This window comes from Canis lupus, chromosome 7, assembly GCF_048164855.1.
Source record: "Canis lupus baileyi chromosome 7, mCanLup2.hap1, whole genome shotgun sequence".
In the NCBI taxonomy this organism is placed as follows: domain Eukaryota; kingdom Metazoa; phylum Chordata; class Mammalia; order Carnivora; family Canidae; genus Canis; species Canis lupus.
Window position 1 is genome coordinate 52,161,840 of NC_132844.1, and position 25,622 is coordinate 52,187,461.

At 41.7% G+C, this 25,622-nt stretch overlaps 2 long non-coding RNA genes across 2 annotated transcripts; one reads left to right on the plus strand and one right to left on the minus strand.

Moving 5' to 3' along the window:
* The first annotated feature begins 1,341 nt into the window (after positions 1-1,341).
* Positions 1,342-6,847, plus strand: LOC140636871 (uncharacterized). The gene is made up of 5 exons (XR_012034092.1): positions 1,342-1,481; positions 2,906-2,991; positions 3,481-3,556; positions 4,371-4,574; positions 6,429-6,847. It is a non-coding gene; the product is annotated as an uncharacterized lncRNA (long non-coding RNA).
* LOC140636872 (uncharacterized) lies at positions 4,997-11,416 on the minus strand. The gene is made up of 2 exons (XR_012034093.1): positions 11,046-11,416; positions 4,997-7,156 (listed from the first exon to the last, which is right to left on the minus strand). It is a non-coding gene; the product is annotated as an uncharacterized lncRNA (long non-coding RNA).
* Positions 11,417-25,622: the final 14,206 nt, after the last annotated feature.

A 25,622-nucleotide genomic window follows, 5' to 3' on the forward strand; every position in this document is an offset into this window, starting at 1 on the left:
CATAGACAAAGGAGGAGAAAAGTCTTCTCACGGGAAAACTCTGCCCCTTTCTCTGTGAGATAAATTTTTCTTCTGACATCCACCAAAGCTAAAAATCTGACCTGACAGAAATTAGGTGAGAAAAGGAAAAGAACTGATTTTTTCATGGTTCATAATAGTAAGCCAGTCTCTTTTTGTTACAATCACATGGTCTTGGCAAATGATGAAAATACTTTAGAAGGCTTGCACAATGAAAAATAAAATCCTCCCCTCCCTGGATTGTTGTTAAAAACACGCATTTCCTGGGTCCTCACACCTTGCCCTGGTGCCTCCCTTGAGAAGCCAAACACTGCGAGGTTGAGTTCCCAAAGCTCTAAGCCTGTTCCGCCTAAGGTTCTTCTTCCTGGGTTTAGAAAACAAGCCCTAGGTCTGACCCCAGCCCGGCACATTCTCCGAGCACACCCTAAAGGCACCTGACAGAGGCACAGACACCGTGCCAGAGCATGTTTCATCACCCAATAACCCCATACGTACAACTTGCTGCCTTTCTTGTAATAGTTTTTACCTCTTCATTCTTCTCGATAGGTTCTCTTTGGGCCCACTGCCTAGCTACCCAAACTGGCAGAGGTAACTCTGGTGCCCAAGAAACTGAACCTCAGAGAGCCCAATAGCGCCCAGCAGCATTCAAGGCCCTACCTCTGTCCCATCATCAGACAGTCGTAGCTTTGGACAGAAAAAGTTGGGCAAGTGAAGACAGTCAGCTCAGTATACTCATAGAAGGAGTGTGTGTGTGTAGGGGGCGGGCAGCTTAGAGGTCTTTGGTCCTCTCTTCCAGAAGATACTGGGGTGGGTGGAGATCCTATTGCCAACTTTGTTCTCCCATTTCAAGCATTTAGCTCTCTAGAAGGTGAGAATTTCTTTTCTTGGCGACGATGAATCTCCCCTGTTTCAGTTAAAGCCTATTTGTTTTGTTTGTTTAAACCTCAGCATACAAAGGATGAAAACGGCGCAATGACCCCGTCCTGACCCTGCCTAACTCAATGTTGATAATTTGGAGTCCAGCTTGGATTTTATTTTTATTTTATTTTATTTTATTTTATTTTATTTTATTTTATTTTATTTATTTTTCAGCTTGGATTTTTTTTTTTTTTTTTTTTTTTTTTTTTTTTTTTTTTTTTTTTTTTTATTTATTTATTCATGATAGGCACACAGTGAGAGAGAGAGAGGCAGAGACACAGGCAGAGGGAGAAGCAGGCTCCATGCACTGGGAGCCCGATGTGGGATTCGATCCCGGATCTCCAGGATCGCGCCCTGGGCCAAAGGCAGGCGCCAAACCGCTGCGCCACCCAGGGATCCCTTCAGCTTGGATTTTAAAACGTGGGATTACTTTGTGAGTTCCTCTACCCAGGGCTAGAGGGAAAAACTCAAGACAAAGTCAGAGATGGTTGCTTTCCCCCGCTCCCCAGTGAACTGCTGGCCCTGAGCAAAATTGGGAGAAGGAGGTTTGTTTTTGGTTTTGGTTTTTTATTTGGGGCATGGGGTGTTGGCTGTTGCTTTTACACAAAGAAGGTTTATTAGCTCATATGTTTGAAAGAACAAATATGAATCCAGGGACTTTCAGACAATCCAGATTGCCCAGATTTCATTCTATGTTGGCCTCAGGTTCTTTCAAGGCTTATGATTGGCTCATCCTCATCCCAGATGGCCCAGGGGCTGACAATGAGGTGATGCTGCAGCCACAGTTTGACTACTGGGAAGAGGCAAAAGAGGTTCCCTAAAGGAGTGGACTGGTATTGCCAGGAGGAGAGAATAGACATGCAGGCCAGACACACCCACAAAGATTTACTATCTCCCCAGTTTATAGTTAGGGAAAGTAAGGCTCAGCCAGTCTGTTACTCCATATTCCAAGCTCCCACAATGCTGTGCTGTAGCAGGAATGACAATTCGGCTTTAGGGATTGGAAAAACTAGACACACAGAGATGAGGCAAATTTGTGTAAGATCACAAGCTAGTAAGTGGCTGACCTGAACCCAGACACAGCAGTCAGGATCCATGGTCTTTTCAATAGATTTGGCAGTAGCCTGGTGTTCAGCTTGTGAGACTGAAGATAGCCAGGAGATAGTCTTCCTGGTTGCTTAAGAAATAGCAGATTTGGATTTGGTGTTTCCAGGCCTTGCCCTCCACAGCCATGTTGAGTCAGCATATTGTGCTTTCTGGTTTTTGTTTTTTCCCCATGACACTTTTCATCCAGTGCCATTGGATCCTCCCCAAAACTTTGCAAGTATAGGACTTCTTTTTTTTTCAGATTATAACACTATTAGAATTTGATGCTTTTTTTTTTTTTTTTTTTAAGATAAAGCTTTTTAACTAAGTGAACAGTAAAGGGGCCAAATCTAATGTTTACAGCTCAGTGCTTTTTGTTTTTGTTCTTACAAATGTCACATTTCTTTTTTTTAAAAAATATTTAATTAATTAATTTATTTGAGAGAGAGAGAGCAAGAGAAAGCAAGCTGGGGAAGTGGGGGGCAGAGGGAGAGAGACAAGCAGACTCCTGGCTGAGTGCAAAGCCTGAGATCACTACCTGAGTGGAAATCCAGAGCTGGCCACTTAACCAACTGAGCCACCCTGGCACTCCACATTCTTATTTTTGATAGAAAACACTACTGAGGATAACATACATAAAATGTTCAATGAGTTTAAGTAAGTGTGTATAGTTGTACAAGTATCACCTCACTGTAGTTTTAGAATATGTTCCCATTCCACAAAAACTTCTTTGTCCCAGTCAAAGGCTGCTCCCACCCCAGCCCCAGGCCATCTCTGATGTGCTATCACAGCCCATTCACTTCTCCAAGATAAAACTGGCATAAACCCACAATGCCAAGGTAATACTCCTGGGTGATCTTCCTGTGGCTTTCTCTTCCTGCAGGAAGGTCCAGCAAGACTTGCTCTTGTAGGTGAGAAGCTGTCCTACCTGAGCCAGTAGCTCCTTCTCTCAACAGTGAATGAAATAAGGTATTACAGACTCTGCTAGGCATAAAGAATGTCAAGATCCTGTGAGGAAATCTCAGAAACTCCTAAGTCAGTTAAGGATGTTGAGGTATAACCTCAAGGAAATAGGATTTAATGCAAAAATGAGCTAGAATTCATATAGCAGTTTTATAAGGCAGCATGCAAAGGAAAGGAATTTGCAGACCGTTCTAGTACTTGAACGTGAATATTCCGGGCCTCCTGACAGAGCTGTGTGTCCTGGATGGGTTGTAGAAACCAGGAGTTAATTAGCTCAGCCCTTGGGGCAGCTAGAGGGGTGGTTTACCTCTGGGGCTAACAAATACTATCATTTCTTCTCTCTACTAGTTTGTGAAAAACTGGCTGGGAAATTGCCAAAGGGAGTGCTGATGGTAGACTGAATTCATAGCTTCATGAGTTGAGTCAGCTCTAAATATCACCCCTCTGTGTTAATTATGGCTTTGCTAACAGACTTTTTTTGTTTCTGACCTCCAGGGTTGTGGGTGTGTTGGCCAGCTATCAGAAACATTCTGATAATCCAGGCAGTTATTTTCTTCTTGAAAGTAATTAGGTATCTCTGGTTTGTATATATGTCTCTTTTGTGTGTACGTGTGTGTTTTTAAGATTAATTTATTTATTTGAGAGAGAGCGAGTGTGCGCGTGAGCATGAGAGAGGGAGAGGCAGGTAGAGAGAATCTCAAAGCAGACTGCGGAGCATGGAGCCTAACGTGGGGCTGGATCTCACGACCCTGACATCATGACCTGAGCCAAAAGCAAGAATCCAGTGCTTAACCAACTGCGCCACCCAGGTGCTCCTCCCCTTTTTGTTTTATTGTGGTAAAATATGCATAACATAAAATTTACCATTGTAACCATTTTATTATTTATTTATTTTTTTTTTTTTTAATTTATTTATGATAGGCACACAGTGAGAGAGAGAGAGGGAGAGAGAGAGGCAGAGGGAGAAGCAGGCTCCATGCACTGGGAGCCCGACGTGGGATTTGATCCCGGGTCTCCAGGATCGCGCCCTGGGCCAAAGGCAGGCACTAAACCGCTGCGCCACCCAGGGATCCCAGGGATCCCTGTAACCATTTTAAATGTACAATTCAGCTGCCCTAGGTGTGTTCACACTGCTGTGTGACCCTCACCATTCTCCAGCTGTAGAAATTTTTCATCATCGCAAACTGAAACTGTGTACCCATTAAATAATAGTTTCCTATTCCCCCTCCCCCAGCCCCTGGTGAACACTGTTATATTTTATGTCTCCGTGAATTTGTCACCGTAGGTACCTCATATAAGTGGAATCATACAATATTTGTTCTTTTGCGTTTGGTTTCGAAGGCCACCCATGTTATAGTGTGTGGCAGCATTTCCTTCTTTTTCAGGCTGTCTCGTGTATTTTTCACGAAAGGAAGTTTTCTCCTGTTATGTTACCTTTGGAGGCACTTCATACAACTGTGTCTTAGGACCTGCAGAGCTGACACACAGGCCCTGGGCTGACAACAATACCGCTGGCATCTTTATCTGAGAAGCCAGCAGGGATCCTGTTCTCTCTGGCTTCTCTGATCACAGCACTCTTCCCCTCCACAGTAAGTTCTCAGATTTATGAAACCTCCCTCTGCACAATTTGTACATTCAGCCTCATATTTAATTATAAAAACCTTTGTCCCTTCTCAGAGGAATTTCAGGTATCAGGACATAGATATGGATATCTATAATATGGATATAATACGGATACCTATAAGGATCAGTGTCCTACACGACATACAGATTTCTTTTCTTTTTTTAAAGATTTTATTTATTTATTCATGAGACACACACACACAGAGAGAGAGAGAGAGAGAGAGAGAGAGAGGCAGAGACACAGGCAGAGGGAGAAGCAGGCCCCATGCAGGGAGCCCAAAGTGGGACTCCAACCCCGGGTCTCCAGGACCAGGCCCTTGGCTGAAGGTGGCACTAAACCGCTGAGCCACCCAGGGATCCCCGACATACAGATTTCTTCAGACAAATGTCGTGAGTGAAAAGTAATCTTTATTAGGAATTTTCTTTGGACCAGGCTCTCTTCCTGGTGTTCTACATCCACTATATGATTTAATCCTTTTGACAACATTCCAAGAGCCATATGACCATTTGAGATTATACAGAGGAAATTGAGGCCCTGAGAACCCTGAGGATGAAGGTTCCCAGAGACAGGACCAGGATGAGGGTGAAAAGCCAGGGCTACTCATGCCAGGCCCAAGATGCCTTCCTTTTCCAGAGTCAAGAGCAAGTAATTGTAAAATACAAGGCTTTAAAAAGACCCAGACACTGGTCGGGGAGATATTATTCCATCTTGTTTCCTAGGATGGCCTCTGGTAGTGTTAAGGATTTCAGTCCTGTGGGTATGTCCAGGGACATCCTTGCTCAACCCAGCCTTCAGGTAAGACTGTTCTAACAGGCCAGGTGTGCCAGGCCAGTGGCCCCAGAAGGAGCCAGAGAGGCAATTCTCTTTTGCTTTCTTGGTAGTGGTGGTGGATAACTATGGGCATCCTGGTTGGTAAGTCTATGTGGCCCCATTCTCCCTGCTGGCATCCTCTAAGACCTGCCTGCAAGACTGAGGTTGGCTTCTAACCATGTGAGATAGGAACCAGTCTAAGAGGCTATTGACTTACCTCTCTCCTCCCTACTTTCTTATCATTCCTCAGTGCTCTAATTTATTACTTTTGGAAAAAATGTTATTTATTTATTTGAGAGAGAGTGAGTGAGTGAGCATGAGTGAGGAGAGGGGAAGAGAGAGGGAGAAGCAGGCTTCCCATTGAGCAAGGAGCCTGACTTGGAACTCCATTCCAGGACCCCAGGATCATCATGACCTGAGCTGAAGGCGGTGCTCAACTGACTGAGCCACCCCAGCACCCCTCCTTGGTGCCTTTAAATTCTCTCTCCCTAGCCTCTTCTATTTATAATGATGCAAAAATCACAATGGCTATTGTCTTTGAGTGCCTTCCTTGTGTCTAGCTTTGTGCTAGGCAGGTTTTACCTATGACTTATCCTTCACGAATCATCCTTATGAGGTAGGTCTCAAAGTAGTTAATGGAAAAAGTTAAGTGGTTGAAAGAGAGTTTCCTCTGCCCTGCCTAGCAATGCCTGTTGTCAATCTCACTAGCAGGGGAGGGGCAGAGTGGGAAGGACCTGCGTTATTATTAGACCGTGTATACCAAGGACACCAGTACAGGGGAGTGGAGGGTGTGGAGAACTCTCAAGTTCTGCTTTAAGCTGGATCACCTCTTTACAGGACTGGAATGTACACCTTGAAGTAGCCAAATATTTCCCAATAGTCTGGAAGCCTCTGTTGTCCCTTGACAATTGCAAAAGAATTCAATAATCAAGTTAACACGATTGTTTCTCCCTTCTCGGCTTTGTGGCTGAATTAAAAACTATAATTCAGTTGCATTTATTATTCCCAGAAGGCATCAAAGAGAACTGCTTCATGTAGTGATAAAGCATCCAGTCAAGTGTAAAACAAGCAGACAAAGGAGTCATGGGATTGGAAGAGATGCCGGAGTCAACTGAATCGGGTGATACCTCCAGAGACACGTCCACTGAATGGGCGGGGCGGCCTCAGTCTCTTCTAGGGAATGGAATTGCAAAGCCTTTTTCTTGGGTAAGATTATACCCTATCTGAACAATTTCCAAAATCAAATTTTGTGTTTAATCAGGGCATCCGCATCAACAAAAGCAAAAAGATTTGAAGTGTATAAATCCATACTCTAGAGATAGAAATTTATTCTCACAAATGAAATGAATTCAAGAAAAATTAAAAACCAGCTGCTTTCTGCCTGTTACTTCAACGTGTGTGTGTGTGTGTGTGTGTGTGTGTGAATCCAATGACAGATTTAGGCACAGTGCCTGACACAGAGCAGACCCTAGATACATAGTAGTTTTTCTCTTTCTTTCCAAACCTAGAGAGGAGAAGTAGAGATTTTTGCTGATGACCCTGAAGCCAGTATCTGCCTTCAAGTTTGTCAATTATGAGGTGCTAGGCCTTGAAATCCAGAACAGTTTCATTCTGTGGCATCTGCATTGTTGATCATGGGCAGGGAAGCCTCTCTGCTCCCAGATGTTGGCTCAGGCCCAGTGCAGCTGGCTTCTTATCGGCCTCTCTGGTTCTGGCCCCACAATTCACTCCTGTTCCCTGTAATTCAAAAACAACCAGGCTTTGAAAAGTGAGATTGTGGGAAGGGGTTCCTTCGATCTGGAGATAGAAAGATGAAATAAGATCTTCCTCATCCTTGAGCACAAATGTCTGCAGGAAAATAAATGTTCTAAGGCCCTATGGCCAGCCCAGCCACTGTAGAAATACAGAAATCTTTCCACTGAAAGAAAAGAGAGACACCCTGGGTCAATAGTTCTTGTATGTCTTTTGCTAAAAGTAAACAATTAAGACCCATAGATGGACTATAACAGCAGCAGACAATAACAGACGTGCCCAAGACTCTCGTATCTGAAGCACAGATTCCCGCAGGACCTCAGAGGCTGGCCCCCAGTGCCTCTGTCCCCCATCCCAGTGGGGAAAGCTCCATCTGTGAAGAGCACCAGTGTCTGAACGACCCTTTCAGCTTATGTGGTTTACATATACTACTTAAAGTGTGGCCCCAGACCAGCAGTATGGACAGGACCTGGAAGCATGTCAGAAATGCAAAGTGTTACAAGCCCTCCCCAGACCAACTGAATGAGAATCTGCCTTGTAACCAGATCCCAGGTGATCTGTGTGCCCACTGAAGTTTCTGACCTGGTCTTGTATTATTACTTGTCTTTCCAAACACACACAGTCTTGGCTCCCCACGTAGAATGCTATCCTTCTCAAATGTGAGAATGTTCTATTGTCTTTTCATCCTCTACTTGTCCCTCATAAGAGCAATCAAACATTTACTTAGAAAGAACAACTTCGGGGATCCCTGGGTGGCTCAGCGGTTTAGTGCCTGCCTTCGGCCCAGGTCGCGATCTTGGAGTCCTGGGATTGAGTCCCAGGTCAGGCTCCCTGCATGGAGCCTGCTTCTCACTCCGCCTGTGTCTCTGCCTCTCTCTCTCTCTTTTTCTCTCTGTCTCTCATAAATAAATAAATAAAATCTTTAAAAAAAAAAAAAGAAAGAAAGAACAACTTCAAGGCCCTGCCTCCAATTCAAACAAACCAGATACAAAAGGCATTCAGAAGTAGGGTTGTTGGGGCTACTGGGTGGCTCAATGGTTGAGCCTATGCCTTTGGCTTGGGGTGTGATCCCGGTGATGAAGTTGGAATTTGGATGAGGTCCAGAGCCCATGACCAAGAAAGACTTCTTCAGACATTTTTGGTGCAAAATGGTGGTTTTATTAAAGCACAGGGACATGATCCGTGGACAGGAAGAGCTGCTACCCCGGGGGCCTGTGAGGGGTGGCTGATTATATAACTGGGAATTAGGGGAGGTAAGGAAAAGGGAGATTTCAAAAAGATTTTCATATGCTAAGGAAGACCTACACTATACTGGAGGCCTTGCGTTCTCAAGTTAAATATTGTTTTTCCCTCCAGCAAGGCATTCACATTAAGACAATTAGAAACCTCATGAGGAACCCTGGGGCGGCGGGGGGCGGGGGGGGGGGGTTGTTTGTGGAATATCAGCTGCACTTTGTCCTCTGCTAGCCCTGTTCCCCTCACTGGGATCCTGGAATCATGTCCCATATCAGGCTCCCTGCTCAGCGGGGACCCTACTTTTCCCTCTGCCTATGTCTCTGCCTCTCTCTGTGTGTCTCATGAATAAATGAGACAAATGAACAATATCTTTAAAAAAATAGTGTTTCTAATTTAGCAAATAAAAATACAAAATGTCCAGTTATATTTGCCTTTCAGAGAAGCAATAAATAGTTTTTGGTGCAAGTAGGTCCCAAATGTTGCATATGTCCTGCATTTTATCTGGCACTCCTACTCAGGAGTCAAAGTCCTGGGCTTCCCTGACCACCTCCCACCTCCACCTCTGCCTGCTTTAGGCTTCAGACCCTCACTTGCTTCCAGTGGTTGTGCCTTTGGTTCATTTTTTCAAGCCTCAGATCATGGTGTGCTTCCTTTCTCCCAGTGTGGGTTAGAGGCAGGTGGTGAAAATAGCATAGATTTGGCATATCAAGGAATGCCTGGGTGGCTCAGTGGTTGAGCGTTGGCCTTTGGCTCAGGGTGTGATCCCGGGGTCCTAGGATCGAGTCCCACATCGGGCTCCCTGCATGGAGCCTGCTTCTCCCTCTGCCTATGTCTCTGCCTCTGTCTCTCTCTGTGGGTGTCTCTCATGAATAAATAAATAACATCTTAAAAAAAAAAAAAGATTTGGCATCAAGCCAGCCTCTTGACTCAGCAAGTTTTGTCTTTCTGAGCCTGTCTCCTTGCCTATAAAACTCAGTGTCATATAGAGAGCACCAGGGACAGAACACATCTGCTTATCCAATGTCCTTGGCTGCCTTTAGTTATCTCTTGATAACCCGATCCCTGGCAGGCATGGTCCAGTTGTCCTTGGGTCTCTACCGTTCTCCAGTATCAACTCCAGAGAACTGGATGTGAACAGCACTTTGATGCAGACCAGTATCGTTCTCTAGTGGCATCTGTTACTGGTCTGCCATGAGTTTACCTCTGACTGGAGCAATTTCTGGGTTGCAAATTTAGCATGAGATTCCTGACTCAGGTTGCTTCCAAGCCAAATGTAATTATATGGTTGTTCTGCTGCACCTATAGCAACTTTTTTTTTGAGAGGAAACATATATAACTATCACCAATGGACCAGTTTTCATCTGGGTAGTTTAAATTGCATGTCTAAGGGAAACATGCTTGGGGTATTATAAATTCCATGCATTCCACAAACACCATGTACTTTTTTCCCTCTTACATTTCTACTTTCATTGGCTTCTTTAAATACTCCCGCTGGTACCACCAGAGATCAGCAAAGGTAAGAAAGCATGTTCTAGTCAATCGGTCTTTGCCTGGTGGTAGCTTTGAGAGGGGAAGTTGAATTTTTCTTTTTCTTTCTTTCTTTCTTTCTTTCTTTCTTTCTTTCTTTCTTTCTTTCTTTCCTTCCTTCCTTCCTTCCTTCCTTCCTTCCTTCCTTCCTTCCTTCTTTCTTTCTTTCTTTCTTTCTTTCTTTCTTTCTTTCTTTCTTTCTTTCTTTCTTTCGAAACTGAATTTTTCTATGATTTTTCCCCCAAATACGGAAAAACAAACATGAAGTTCATGTATCCACGTAATCATTAGTTTTACTAGGTCTATTATACAAGCCATATATGTATATTTGATAATAGCTGTAGAAGTGCCAGTTTTATGAAGTCCGTTGCATCTAAAGTTTAATTGGATTTTACAATCAAATTAGCAACAAGCTCCAGCCCTAGCCATTAATACTGTACAGGCAGCATGGGGGGGGGGGGTCTAATTGCCATTAAGGAAACAATATTTCACAATAATAGGAAAGAGGAACTGGGATTTAAAAGTTATATCTGCCGGGATCCCTGGGTGGCGCAGCGGTTTGGCGCCTGCCTTTGGCCCAGGGCGCGATCCTGGAGACCCGGGATCGAATCCCACGTCGGGCTCCCGGTGCATGGAGCCTGCTTCTCCTTCTGCCTGTGTCTCTGCCTCTCTCTCTCTCTCTCTGTGACTATCATAAATAAATAAAAATTAAAAAAAAAGTTTAAAAAAAATAAAATAAAAGTTATATCTGCCAATGAGCACCAAGTGATGTGTGGAAGTGTTGAATACTATATAACACACCTGAAACTAATCTAACACTGTACATTAACTATACTGGAATTACCAGACTCCTACATTTCTGGAAACTACCAAACACTGAAATCAGAGATTCCAATGATCACTTCTCAAATTCCAGGCATTCTAAACATTGATCCCAAACCTTCAGAACCATCTTGAATAAACCTAATTTTCCTAAAGAATTTGTTTCCTTCCCATAGACTGGAAAAGTCTGGAGTATCCTAAATCCACACTGTGTACACTGCACAGTCTTTCCATCTGTTGGCTGGAGCTCTCTCCTGGAAGCACTTTCATATTCAAATTATGTACTCACTTATCCCGAAGGAAACAGGGTCACCTGGTCCAGGGTCTCATCCAAAGTCTCATCTTTGGGACATGAAAACAAAGACCCAGGGAGGTTAAGAGATCTGCTTTATGGAGAATAAGCACCAAGTCACCCAGCAATAAAGAGGGAAGCTGGTATCCCTAAGAACTAATTTGGTTTCAATGTCAATGTTTTTATGGTTGGTCGAGTCCTCTGAAGTAAGGCTGCTTCAATGTGTGATTCATAGGTCAGCAGCATTAGCATCAGGGCGCTTCTTAGAATGCAAATATCTTTATTATTATTATTAAAATTCTAGTAAAATACATAAGAGAAAATTTACCATCTTACTGATTCCCTAGAGTCCAGTTCAGAGGCATTAAGCATATTTACAGTGTTGTGCAACCATCCCACCTTTTAACTTCAGAACTCTCTTCATCTTGCAAAACTGAAACTCTATGCCCTTTTTTTAAATAATAAATTTATTTTTATTGGTGTTCAATTTGCCAACATACAGAATAACACCCAGTGCGCATCCCGTCAAGTGCCCCCCTCAGTGCCCGTCACCCATTCACCCCCACCCCCGCCCTCTTCCCCTTCCACCACCCCTAGTTTGTTTCCCAGAGTTAGGAGTCTTTACGTTCTGTCTCCCTTTCTGATATTTCCTACCCATTTCTTCTCCCTTCCCTTCTATTCCCTTTCACTATTATTTATATTCCCCAAATGAATGAGAACATATGTTTGTCCTTCTCCGATTGACTTATTTCACTCAGCATAATACCCTCCAGTTCCATCCACGTTGAAGCAAATGGTGGGTATTTGTCATTTCTAATGGCTGAGGAATATTCCATTGTATACACAGACCACAGCTTCTTTATCCATTCATCTTTTGATGGACACCGAGGCTCCTTCCACAGTTTGGCTATTGTGGCCATTGCTGCTAGAAACATAGGGGTGCAGGTGTCCTGGCGTTTCATTGCATCTGTATCTTTGGGGTAAATCCCCAGCAGTGCAATTGCTGGGTCGTAGGGCAGCTCTATTTTTAACTCTTTGAGGGACACAGTTTTCCAGAGTGGCTGCACCAATTCACATTCCCACCAACAGTGTAAGAGGGTTCCCTTTTCTCCGCATCCTCTCCAACATTTATGGTTTCCTGCCTTGTTAATGTTCCCCATTCTCACTGGTGTGAGGTGGTATCTTATTGTGGTTTTGATTTGGATTTCCCTGATGGCAAGTGATGCAGAGCATTTTCTCATGTGCTTGTTGGCCATGTCTATGTCTTCCTCTGTGAGATTTCTTTTCATGTCTTTTGCCCATTTTATGATTGGATTGTTTGTTTCTTTGGTGTTGAGTTTAATAAGTTCTTTATAGATCTTGGAAACTAGCCCTTTATCTGATATGTCATTTGCAAATATCTTCTCCCATTCTGTAGGTTGTCTTTTAGTTTTGTCGACTGTAACTCTATGCCCATTAAACAACTCTCCACCTCCTCTCTTCCTGGCCCCTAGCAACCACTGTCTCTATGAACTTGTATCTCACATACGTGCAATCATACAGTACCTATCTTTTTGTGACTGGCTTATTTCACTTAGGGTTCAACCATGTTGTAGCATGTGTCAGAATTTTCTTCCTTTTTGAGACTAAGCAATATTTTATTGTGTGTACATACCATATTTTGTTGGTCCATTCATCTCTTGATGAACATTGGGTGCTTCCACCTTTTGGCTTTTGTGAATAACGCTGCTATGCACATGGGTGTACAAATATGTCTTCAAGACCCAGCTTTCAATTCTTTTGAATTTATACCCAGAGGTGGAATTGCTGAGTAAAAGTATAAATCCTGGGCCTCACCTGAGCCAATTAAATCAGAATCTCTCCTCAAAGAGGCCCAGGATATGTGCTTTTACAAGCTCTCCAGGTGATTCTTTTATACTTCATAGCTAGAGCAAGCACTGTTCTGAAGGACTTCTCAGGGTGGTGGGCTTGCAGGGGAAGGGGGTTTGGTTTACTTCAGGCAGGAGCTTTGTTCCTCCACTGTTGTCATGGTGGTCAGGTAAGACCTGACATTGCTGCTGGTTAGACGTGAGGTGTGACTACAGAGTACTGAGGCAGATGTCTTCAAGAGGGGACTTTGGAATCAGTCTTCGTTCTAGAGGACTCTAATTCATTTGAAAATAAGAATGCAGGGTGGGGCAGCCTGGGTAGCTCAGCGGTTTAGCGCCGACTTCGGCCCAGGGTGTGATCCTGGAGACCCAGGATTGAGTCCCTCGAGTCCCTCGTTGGGCTCCCTGCATGGAGCCTGCTTCTGTGTCTCTGCCTCTCTCTCCGTGTCTCTCGTGAATAAATAGATAGAATCTTTAAAAAAAAAAAAAAAGTGCAGGGTAATAAAATGAGGCTTAAAAAAACAATTAAGAAAACAAACAAAAAAAGATTAACTCTGCTTTTAAGGAAAAAGACAAGGGAAATTGAATGATAATAAAAGAACTGTAAGGACTCTGTGTACAATCTGAAGAGAGCAATTGCATGGCTGCAGGGTACATGTGGGCCAGTGAGTGAAGTAGACTCGTGGGCGCCAGGTGCTTACACTCAGGGGGGTGTGTGTGAGTAATGTGGCCCCTAAGGGCCTCACCAGGCTAGCAGCTATTACTCAGCTCTGACCCAACTCCTGACCTGTCTGAATCTGCATAAATTCCTTAGTTTTTCTGAAATTTACAAAAGAAGCTTGATATCCAGGTGTATATGTGAAATCTCCCCATTTCCAGTGTTGGCGTCAATGTTTTAAAAATATTGGGCAAGTCAAATAAAGGACTGGGACAGACCTAAGCCCATGGATGACCATTGAGAACCTATCTTTTGTCTTCTTTTTTTTTTTTAATTTATTTATGATAGTCACACAGAGAGAGAGAGAGAGAGAGGCAGAGACATAGGCAGAGGGAGAAGCGGGCTCCATGCTCCTGGGAGCCCGACGTGGGATTCGATCCTGGGTCTCCAGGATCGCACCCTGGGCCAAAGGCAGGTGCTAAACTGCTGCGCCACCCAGGGATCCCTCTTTTGCCTTCTTTTTACTAAAACTGGGAGGTAAAATGATGTGCTAGATAGCAGGCTCCAGTTCCCTTGCATTAACTATTTAAACTCCCTAAACCCCAGATTCCACATCTGTAGAAGGAGGACGATAATGGGGCCAGATCAAAGGAGGGTTGTAAGGACCCCAGGATCATGACCTGAGCCAAAGCTCAATCACTGAGCCACCCAGGTGCCCCAAGAAATAGTTTTTAAATGTTGTCTGCTGTGCTGGATTCTGGGTTGGAGAAACCATGGAGATCAAAGTAGACATGGTCCCTAACAGAATGGTGCTTGTAGACTAACAGGGAAGATAGTAAAATCATTAATAATAATAATAATAATAATAATAATAATAATAATAATAGCATATGGGAAGTATGATGATGGCGATAGGACAGGTTCCTATGAGAGTTTCCAGGAGCTGGCAACACGGATGAAGGGGATCAGGAAGTAGTAACATTTAAGCTAAAACCTCCAGCCCTGTTAGTTCTATATGTACAGGTTTTCAACTGAAGATGAATAGGTCTTTTCTGATGCTTTACATTATCTCCTCTACACTGATGACTGTACCATCGTTGTAACTTCTCTTGGCCCCAGAGACAGACTCCAGTCTTTCATCTTACCGGGGCAGTCTTGCCATTGCTAAATCCCCACATGGTCATATTTTAACCCCACAAAACCTTTGTTCCCACCCAAGTGGCTCTCCTGTCCAACATTCTTCCTAGCAGAATTATTCCACTTACCACCATTATCTTTGACTCCTTCCTCTCCTTAATCAGCTTGTATGCAACTGGTTCAACAATAACAATGTTTTAAGTTATTGATAGCTTACTTTATGCCACGTCTCGGAAGGTATGGGGGCTACATAGATGAATAAGGTAATACACATTATCTCAATGAGTTTATATTTGGCAAAGAATCATTACATTAAGAGGTAACTGCTAAGATAGACTGCAAGAGTGTTAGAAAAGTAGGATGATGTAAAACATATTTAACAGTGGGTTTTAGGAAGACCAGGGGCTAACCAGAAGGGAACTCAGCCCTGAACAACCATTGTGATGGTTTCTGTACTGAGCAGATATAGCTCAGAATAGGACTTTAATAAGGGTTATTTAGCCAAATCTTAGGTGAAAGGGGAGATTATCTCCTCCAGGTGGGATTTGGAGGCTCAGTATTAGCATGAGAATAAAGGAAGGAGAGGACCAGCATAGAGCAGATTGGTTGGTGTGTGTAAAAATACTTCAAAGTTTGTATTCATGCTGCTAGAATGTAGAGTAGGGGACTTAAATCCTGGGGAGCCACTGGAGGGTGGAGTGCAAGTGCGTCAGATATGCATTGTTGGGCTGCCTTTTGTGTAGAAGGAGGCTGGTGAGGAGGGTGAAGGAGAGCAGGCACATTTGGTTGCCTATCCTACTAGCATCCAGCAATTTTGTTGTCATCACTTTCTCATGGGCTCAGGGAAACCAGCCTCTTCTCAGTTCCATCAATGGATTTTGATTAATCTGTAGGCAATCATGGTCATGTGTTTATGTGCTGCTATGCAACGTTAACGAATACCCAAAAGGAGAAGTCAGCTGAAGAGCCAAGCTGTGGCAGTCAGTCATTGTGCAGCCAAGGATATGACCATCATGAAGCTGCCAACATACTTGCAGAGTCCTTGATAACCTTATTGTGTTGCCAAGTTAATGACCTTTTTTTTTTTAATGATCTTTTGAGATGCTTCCAGATTTCTTGTTGAGACAGTGATATTTTCTATTGCTAACACACTTTGGTTTGAGTTTTCTGTAACTTCAAGCTGAAAAACAGAACCAGGGGGCAGGGAATATCTTTAGGGATTCTTGGGAGGATCCCCCAGCTGAATGATGGTGGGGCCAAAAGTAAGGCAGAGGGAAGTAAGGACAGAGGAAGAGATAGATTCAAAAACAGGGATGAAAAAAAAAAAAAAAAAAAAAAAAAAAAAAAAAAAAAAAAACAGGGATGAAAATCAGCAAACTTGGTGGATGTTAGGTGTGGGACTGAGGGAGACGTGGGAAGCCCATGACTTCCTTTTAGCCACCAATCCCTTAGATTCTTTGAGCAAAATATCAATTGTGTCCAAATATGTCTTAAGGAGGATTTAGGGATGACAGTAGATCTCCATTTTATACCAATTAAAGCTCAATAAATCTATTGAAATCTATTTTGAAGGTTCAGAGTTCATCTGTGCTTTCATGACATTTTCTTGGCCGTATCTAGGCATTATTTTATACTGAGTCCTTGGTCAGAAATAAACTCTACAAATATATCATGATTGCTGGGACAAAATAAGCTCTGAATTACAGGACCTGATTTAAAAATTTTTTTGGGGGGGAGATGTACTTGACATTTAATATTACATTAGTTTCAGGTATACAACATAATGATTTCATATTTGTATATATTGCAAAATTGATGACCACAGTAAGTCTACTTAACATGTATTATCACACATAGCTGCAAATAGCTACAAATCTCTCTTGCAATGAGAATTTTTAAGATCTACTCTCCTAGCAACTTTCAAATATACAATACAGATTTATTTATTTATTTAAAGATTCTATTTGTTTATTAATGGGAGACACAGAGAGAGAGAGGCAGAGACATATACAGGGGAGCTCCCTATGGGGAGCCTGATGTGGGACTTGATTCCAGGACCCTGGATCACAACCTAAGTGGAAGGCAAACGCTCAACCACAAAGCCACCCAGGCATTCCTACAATACACTTTCATTAACTGTATAGGCACCATGCTGTGTATCATATCCCCACTACTTATGGATTTTATAACTGGAAATTTGTAGCTTTTGACCTCCTTCACCCATTTCAACCACCCTCCACCCCCTGCCTCTGGCAACCACCAATCAGAGATCACTCTGTATCTATGAACTTGTTTCCCTTCCCCCTCCACAACTAAGATTTCACATATAAGTGAGATCAGACGGTATTAGTCTTTCTCTGTTTGACTTATTTCACCTAACATAATACCCTCAAAGTCCACCCATGTTGTCTCAAATGGAAGATTTCCTTCCTTTTCTTATGGCTGAATAAAAAACTGCTTTAGAAGTAGTTTCTAGAACCACATTTTATTTTATTTTATTTTATTTTATTTTATTTTATTTATTTTATTATTTTATTTTATTTTTTATTGGAGCTCAATTTGCCAACATACAGCATATCACCCAGTGCTCATCCTGTCAAGTGCCCTTCTCAGTGCCCATCACCCAGTCACCCCATCCCCCCGCCCACCTCTCCTTCCACTACCCCTTGTTCGTTTCCCACAGTTAGGATTCTCTCATGCAGAACCACATTTTAATGAAAACCTTGGATTTGATGTATTTGTTGAGGGTTTGGCAGCAGACTGTTCCTGAAAGGCCCAGCTCCAGTGTCTGTATGTTGACCCTAGCTTTATTGACGATTCTCCCACAGCTGGGTCTTTTTGTTTATCACCTCAAATGATCTCTAGTTTTTTTCTTTTTTTAATATTTTATTTTATTTCATGATAACTGTACTCTTTAATCTCCACCCTCTTTTTCTGCCATTCCCCACCCACCTCCCCTCTGATAACCATCAGTTCTCTACAGTTAAAAGTCCGTTTCTTGCTTTGTCTATCTCTCTTTTTTTCCTTCGCTCATTTATTTTGTTTCTTAAATTCCACATATGAGTGAAATCGTATATTTGTCTTTCTCTGACTGACTTATTTCACTTAATGTTATACTCTCTAGGTCCATCCATGCTGCAGTGGCAAAATTTCATGTTTTTATGGCTAAATAATATTCTTCTGTGTGTGTGTGTGTGTGTGTGTGTGTGTGTGTGTGTGTGATGGTGATGGTGGTAAGGACCATTTTGAATTAAATGCCAACTATTTTACACATATTATCTCATTTAAACCTCACAATAACCTAGCGAGGTAGGCATTACTCTCTCCATTTTACTTATGAAAAATTAGGCTCAGAGATATTAAACTACTTCCCCAGTTTGCATAGTTAGTAAGTGGTTAAGCTGGGTTTTGAAACTACAACTCAAAGGCCCACTTTCTTCATTGTACAATTACAGTAACTGAGGAGATATAAGGAGACATTAAGCTAATACAAGGCAATGCAAAGCAAAGCCTATGCCAGGTTGGGACATACTAACACATATTTCACTAAGCATTAATTGTACTATACTCTGCAATATATGGTGATGCTTGCCATATTGGATAATGCTGAGTACTATTAGGGTACACAAATCTGTATTAAGGTAAAACGAATCCTGCTTCTTCTTTTTTCCTTTTATCTCTCCCTCCTTCCTTCCCTTCTCTTTAGAGGATGTTCCTGGGGCATCTGGATGGCTCAGTCAGTTCAGCATGTGCCTTCAGCTCAGGTCATAATTCCAGGGTCCTGGGATCAAGTCCTGCATCAGGCCCCCTGCTTGGCAGAGAGCCTGCTTCTCCCTCTCCCTCTGCCTGCCACTCCCCCTGTTTGTACTCTCTCTCACTCTCACTCATTCTCTCTCAAATAAATTTTTAAAAATCTTTAAAAAAATTTTATAGGGGAAGTTCCCTTTTGCTTCATATCTATTCTCCTGATTTTAATTATTTTGTTAAGAAATGATATTATATTAAGTTCTGGTACATTTTAAAAGAAGATTAATTTATCCACAGTTTTGCAACTCTAATGCACATTATTTTCCTTGTTCTGTGTTCCTTTCTGTCTTTGCACATGTACATATACATCCTCATATATTTGTAACCAAAGAGGAAATGGTTGAGTATTCTGATTCTTTTTATTAATTTCCTAAGGTATTGCATTACTTCTTTTTTAAATTTCATAGTATAGGCTTAGTGCACAAAACTTATGAAAAGACAAAATGTACATATACACACACCCCTCGTCTAATTTCACAACCCAAAGATAACCATTGTTAGTCATTAAAATGTATATGTCTTCATATCTTCCTACACCTAATGGGGTTAAAGGCTGACATTCAGGAAACACTGGGATGGAGCAGAAATATGATGACTAAGACATACACATACAGTGAGTGCTATTTTACTATTAGGCTCTGACTTAAAGCACTCCACATTTGATCCTCACAATAGGGTCATGAGAATAGGTATTATGGTTCCATTTTACAGATGGAGAAACTGAAACACAGAGAGGAAGTAATTTACCCCAACCTACACAGTAGCAAGGGCCAGAGCCCTGGTTTGAACCCAGGAACCTAACTCCAAAGGCCAGGCTTAAAACCACCACACTAATGCCAAGCCAAGCTCTTAGCAGACCTGGTCTGTGTGACCATGTCAGGAGGAGCTTCAGCAGGGACTGGTACTTTAGCTGTCCTGAAATGTGAGGAGCAGGTATCCAAAGGGGGAGTTGGAAGGCAGATGGAAGAGAGAATTTTAAGACCAAATGGCCTGTGTCAAGGCAGGAGGGCCAGGAGGTGGGAAAGAAATTCTAAAAGTGAGAGTGTGGGAGTGAGGGAGGAAGAGTGACCAAAATGAGGCTGGACAAAATGGGCGACTCAGGAGGGCTTTGTAAACTCTGTTCAAGAGCCTGAACTTCACCCTGAAAGCAACAGTGACTCACTGAAAGGGTTCACTGAAGGGGTGTAAGCCAGAAGATGACAGAATTAATTTGCTTCTTAAAAAGACCCCTTTGAGGGACACCTGAGTGGCTCAGTTAGTTGTCTGACTCTTGATTTCAGCTCAGGTCATGATCTCAGGGTCATGGGATAAAGCCCTGCATTGGCAGGTTCTGTGCTCAGCACGGTGTCTTCTTGAGATTCTCTATCCCTCTCCTTTTGCCCCTTCCCCTACTTGCTCTCTCTCTCTCTCTTTCTCTAATAAATAACTCTTGGGACACCTGGGTGGCTCAGCAGTTGAGCATCTGCCTTCGGCTCAGGGCATGATCCCACAGTCCTGGGATCGAGTCCCACATCAGGCTCCCTGCATTGAGCCTGCTTCTCCCTCTGCTTATATCTCTGCCTCTCTCTGTGTGTTTCTCATGAATAAATAAATAAAATCTTTAAAATAATAATCATGATAATAAATAAATCTTTAAAAAAGTCTAGAAGATATATATTAAATTATTAATGGATGAAATAAAATGAAGTCTGGGATGTGCCTTGAAATATCGTTGACAATTGTTGAAGCAAGGTGATGGGTACATTGAAGTCTATTATATGTTAGAAATTTTCCATTAGAAAAAGATAAATTATATCCCTGCCATGTGCCAGATATTATCATTAGCCATGGGTACTTTTATCCCTGCCCTGAAGGAGCCCATAGTCAACAGGGGGAAAGCAACTATTAAACACATGAGGTCAAAATAATGATAGGCTAGAGGATGTACAGGATTGCTAAGAGTTGGGAGGGGAGAATATTTCTAAGCACAAGAAGTAATACATGCAAGAGTCCTGGGGCTAGAGGAAAAAGCTAAAGTACAGTCAAGAAGAGTCTGCAAATGACCCAGTTAAGGCAGCGGGGAGTATGCTGACAGCAAAGAAAATATGATAAAGAGAATGGGGACATAGTAATCTAAATTTGTGAAAAGGACTATATAGTGAATTCTGTTGCAACCCAAGTTCTGTAAGACTAGAAAATCTAGCTGAGTTATTCTAGCACTGGGTGAGAGGAGCTTAGCTACCTTAACTGGGTATTACTTCTTGTGCTTAGAAACACTCTCCTCCCCATCACTATTTTCCTGGTTTAGTAGGGAACCCTGTGGAGTCTGGGAGCTGTGGGAGAGGCTGCTCCCTACTGAGGAACACCCCCTTTGCCTGTCTCAATAATAAAGCATTTAATATGACAGGTTATCTGGCAATCACTTCCTTGCTATGACCTCCTCAGACTAGCAGTGCCTGTTCCTTCCAGAAAATGGAAGGGAGTCAGCACTTTCTCTAGGTTAGGCTCTTCCTTATACCATTGCAAAGGAGTCCAAGATGGTGGAAGAGTAGGAGACCTTAGTTTCCTCTAGTCCTAGGAATTCAGCTAGATAGCTATTAACCAGAGCTCTAAGAAAAGAATAGCTGCAATTCTACAAACAGAAAATAAACCACTTTCTGCAAGGCAGGTGCAGAGAAGTGAATCTGAGGTGATATATGGGAAGATAAATCACAGAGGCGGGGTGGGGTGGGTGGAACCTGTGTAAACCCTCCCAGAAAGTGATAGAGCAATGGAGTGGCTAGAGATTAGGGAAACAGGAGTGACTGCTTTCTCCTGTGGGGCGCTGAGGAATGGGCCCCAAGCTTTCCTTCTGGGCATGGAGCTTGGTGAGGCTGCCATTTTCACTCTCATCCTCTAAGGCTGTGTGGAAAGCCTTCCAAGAATAAAAGCCACCTTCAGCAATCTGGAACAGATCAGTTAGCCTGGCCCCTGGCAAGAGTGGTGCAATTCAATGGGGACGCGGAGGGGATGGGGTCAAAGGCACTTGAGGATCAACACAACAGGGCCTCCCCCAGAAGATCAGCAAGAGCATCCAGCCAAGACCAAGTTTACTCATCATTGAGAACTGCAAAACTCCACTGCTAGGGGAATATAGCATATAGAATTCATGGTTTTTATTCCCATGATTCTTTAGTCTTAACATTTTAATTTTTTCTCTTTCCGTTTCAACCAGTTTCTTATTTTATCACTCTTTTAAAAAATCTGTTTTAATTTTAATTTTCATTTTTACATTTTCATTTTTTAATTTTTCATTTTACATTCTATCCTTTCATTGTATTTAATTTTTTTTTTTTTTTTTTTGTATATCCGTGGACTGAAGGCAGTGCTAAACCACTGAGCCACCGGGGCTGCCCTTTTCTTGTTTTTTAATTTTCATTTTTACAGTTACATTCTATCTTTTCATTGTATTTAATTTTTTTGTATGTATGTAAGTTTTTCTTTCATTACAATTTTGGGATCTAGTTTTCTAACAAATGGACCAAAATACAGGATCCAGTGTATTGCTGTATTCTGTTCACCTGTCTAATTATATTCTCTTATTTTTTATTTATCTTTTTTCTTTTCAGTTTCAGGCCTCTTCTGATTTGTTTAGTGTATATTTCTCTGGGGTCGTTGCCATTTTAGTATTTTATTCTCTCGTTTATCTGTTCTTCTCTGGACAGAATAACAAGATGGAAAAACACACCTCAAAAAAGAGAACAAGAGGCAGTACTGATTACCAGGGACCTAATCAATATGAACATAAGTAAGATGTTGGAACTAGTTTTCAGAATAATGATTGTAAAGAGACCAGCTGGGCATAGGAGAAACTAGAGAATCCCTGGAGAAATAAAAAAAGACTATAATCATGTTGAAATAAAAAAAATGCTATTAATAAGATGCAATTAAAACTGGAGATGTGGGCAACCCCGGTGGCTCAAGTGGTTTAGCACCACCTTGGGCCCAGGGTGTGATCCTGGAGACCAGGGACAAGTCTCACGTCTGGCTCCTGGCATGGAGCCTGCTTCTCCCTCTGCCTGTGTCTCTGCCTCTCTCTCTCTCTCTCTCTCTCTCTCTCTGCATCTCTCATGAATGAATAAATTAAAATCTTAAAAAAAAAAAACTGGAGACACTCACTGCTAGGATAAGTGAGGCAGATGAGAGAATTAGTAATCTAGAAGACAAAATGATGGTGAATACAGAATCTGAGATAAAGAGATAAACAACTACTGGAACATGAGGGGAGATTTAGAGAGATTAGTGATACCAAAAAGTGAAACAATATTAGAATAATTAGGATCCCAGAAGAAGACAGAGACAGGGGGTGTGCAAGGTAAATTGGAGAAGATTATAGCAAAGCACTTCCATAATCTGGGGAAGGAAACAGGCATTCAAATCCAGGATGCACAGAGAACCCCCCAACATCAATAAAATAGATCAATAAAATTTTTATTGATCAAAATCAATAAAAATCTATCAACATCCCGACATATAGTAGTGAAACTTGCAAATCTCATAGACAAAGAAAAAGTCATGAAAGCAGCTCAGGACAAAAGGTCTGTAACCTACAAGGGTAGAAACATAAGTCACAGCAAACCTATCCGCAGAGACCCAGCAGGCATAAAAAGACTGACATGATATATTCACAGTTTTAAATGAGAAAAATATTCAGCCAAGAATACTTCATTCATCTGAATATCATTCAGAATAGAAGGAGAGATAAAAAGCTTCCAGGACAAACAGAAACTAAAAGAATTTGTTATGATCAACAAACCAGCCCTACAAGAAAATATTAAAAGGGATCCTATAAGCTAAGAGTGAGCCCAAAAGTAACAGACACCAGAAATAAACAGAGACAATATACAGAAATAGTGAATTTACAGGAAATACAATGGCACTAAATTCATATCTTCCAAAAATCATGAATGTAAATGAGCTAAATGCCCCAATCAAAAGACACAGGGTATCAGATTGAATAAAAAAAAAAAAAAAAAAAAAGCAAGACCCATCAAAATGCTGTCTATAAGAGATTTTTTTCAATTTTATTTATGATAGTCACGCAGAGAGAGAGAGAGAGAGAGAGAGAGGCAGAGACACAGGCAGAGGGAGAAGCAGGCTCCATGCACCGGGAGCCCGATGTGGGATTCGATCCCAGGTCTCCAGGATCGCGCCCTGGGCCAAAGGCAGGCGCTAAACCGCTGCACCACCCAGGGATCCCTATAAGAGATTTATTTTAGACCTCAAAACACCTCCAGATTTAAAGTGAGGGGCCAGATGGGGAATTCTACCAAATATTTAAAGAAGAACTAATACTTTTTTTCTGAGCATTTATGTTGATTTAATTTTTATCAAAATAGGGATCCCTGGGTGGCGCAGCGGTTTGGCGCCTGCCTTTGGCCCAGGGCGCGATTCTGGAGACCCAGGATCGAATCCCACATCGGGCTCCCGGTGCATGGAGCCTGCTTCTCCCTCTGCCTATGTCTCTGCCTCTCTCTCTCTCTCTGTGACTATCATAAATAAATAAAAATTTAAAAAAAATTTATAAAAAAAAAAAAATAATTTTTATCAAAATAATACCTGATTATAAGTTCAAATAGTTAAAAAGTCTTATGATGAAAAACTGCAAATAGCTGATCTGCCTTTTCTTAACTCCTACCCTTGTACTAGGGGAAATTACCCATGTCTTTTTTGGGGCAATTTTTCTTAGCATTCATTTCTGTGTTTCTGAATAATATGTTTATATTCTGTTTCTCAATTTATCAGTTTTAGATATTCCTGATTCATTTCCCTCTCCTCAGATAATTATATAAGGATTTTTAGTTGTAAGCATTTACATTTCTATGACAAAACATTGTTCATTGAGGTACAAGGCTTTGCTTTTCCTAGAATTAATCATTACTTTATTTTTTTGTATTTGCCCAGTTTTCTGTGTACCCCTAAATAATTTACCTTAATGAATCTTTGCCATACACTAATTGATAATATTGCAAAGACACTACTTCTCATTTTTTCCTGTAGACCTCTGTATTAGCATTCTCCAGATAAACAGACTAGAATGTGTATGTGTGTGAGAGAGAGTGTATTTCATTTTTAGGAATTGGCTCACATGATTGTGGAGACTGCCAAACCAAAATCTATAGGGTAGGCTGGCAGGCCAGACTCAGAGGATTGATATTGCACTTCAAGTCTGAGGGCAGTCTGGATATAGAATTTCCTCTTGAACTGGCAAATAAGAAGTCAAACTTCCACTCTTTGCAAATGACATGATATTCCATGTGGAAAACCCAAAAAGACTCCACCCCAAAATTGCTAGAACTCATACAGGAATTCAGCAAAGTGGCAGGATATAAAAATCAATGCATAACAATCAGTTTGATTTCTATATACTAACAATGAGACAGAAGAAAGAGAAATTAGGAGTTGATCTCATTTACAATTGCACCCCAAACCATAAGACGTCTAGGAATAAATCTAAGCAAAGAGGCAAAGGCTCTGTACTCAGAAAACTATAGAACACTTATGAAAGAAATTGAGGAAGACACAAAGAAATGGAAAAATATTCCATGCTTATGGATTGGAAGAACAAATATTGTTAGAATGTTTATGCTGCCTAGAGCAATCTGTATATTCAGTGCAATCCCTATCAAAATACCATCAACATTTTTCACAGAGCTGGACCAAATAATCCTAAAACTTGTATGGAACAAGAAAAAACCCTGAATAGCCAGAGGAGTATTGAAAAAGAAAACCAAAACTGTTGGCATCACAATTCCAGACTTTAAGCTCTATTATAAAGCTATAATCATCATGACAGTATGGTACTGGCACAAAAAGAGACAGATGGATAATCAATGGAATCAGAATAGAAAACCCAGAAATGGACCCTCAACTCTATGGTCAACTAATCTTCAACAAAACAGGAAAGAATATCCAAAGGAAAAAAAGACAGTCTCTTCAACAAATGGTGTTGGGAAAATTGATCAGCCACATGTAGAAGGATGAAACTGGACCATTTCCTCACATCATACACAAAAGTAGACTCAAAATGGATGAAAGACCTAAATGTGAGATAGGAATCCATGAAAATCTCAGAGGAAAACACAG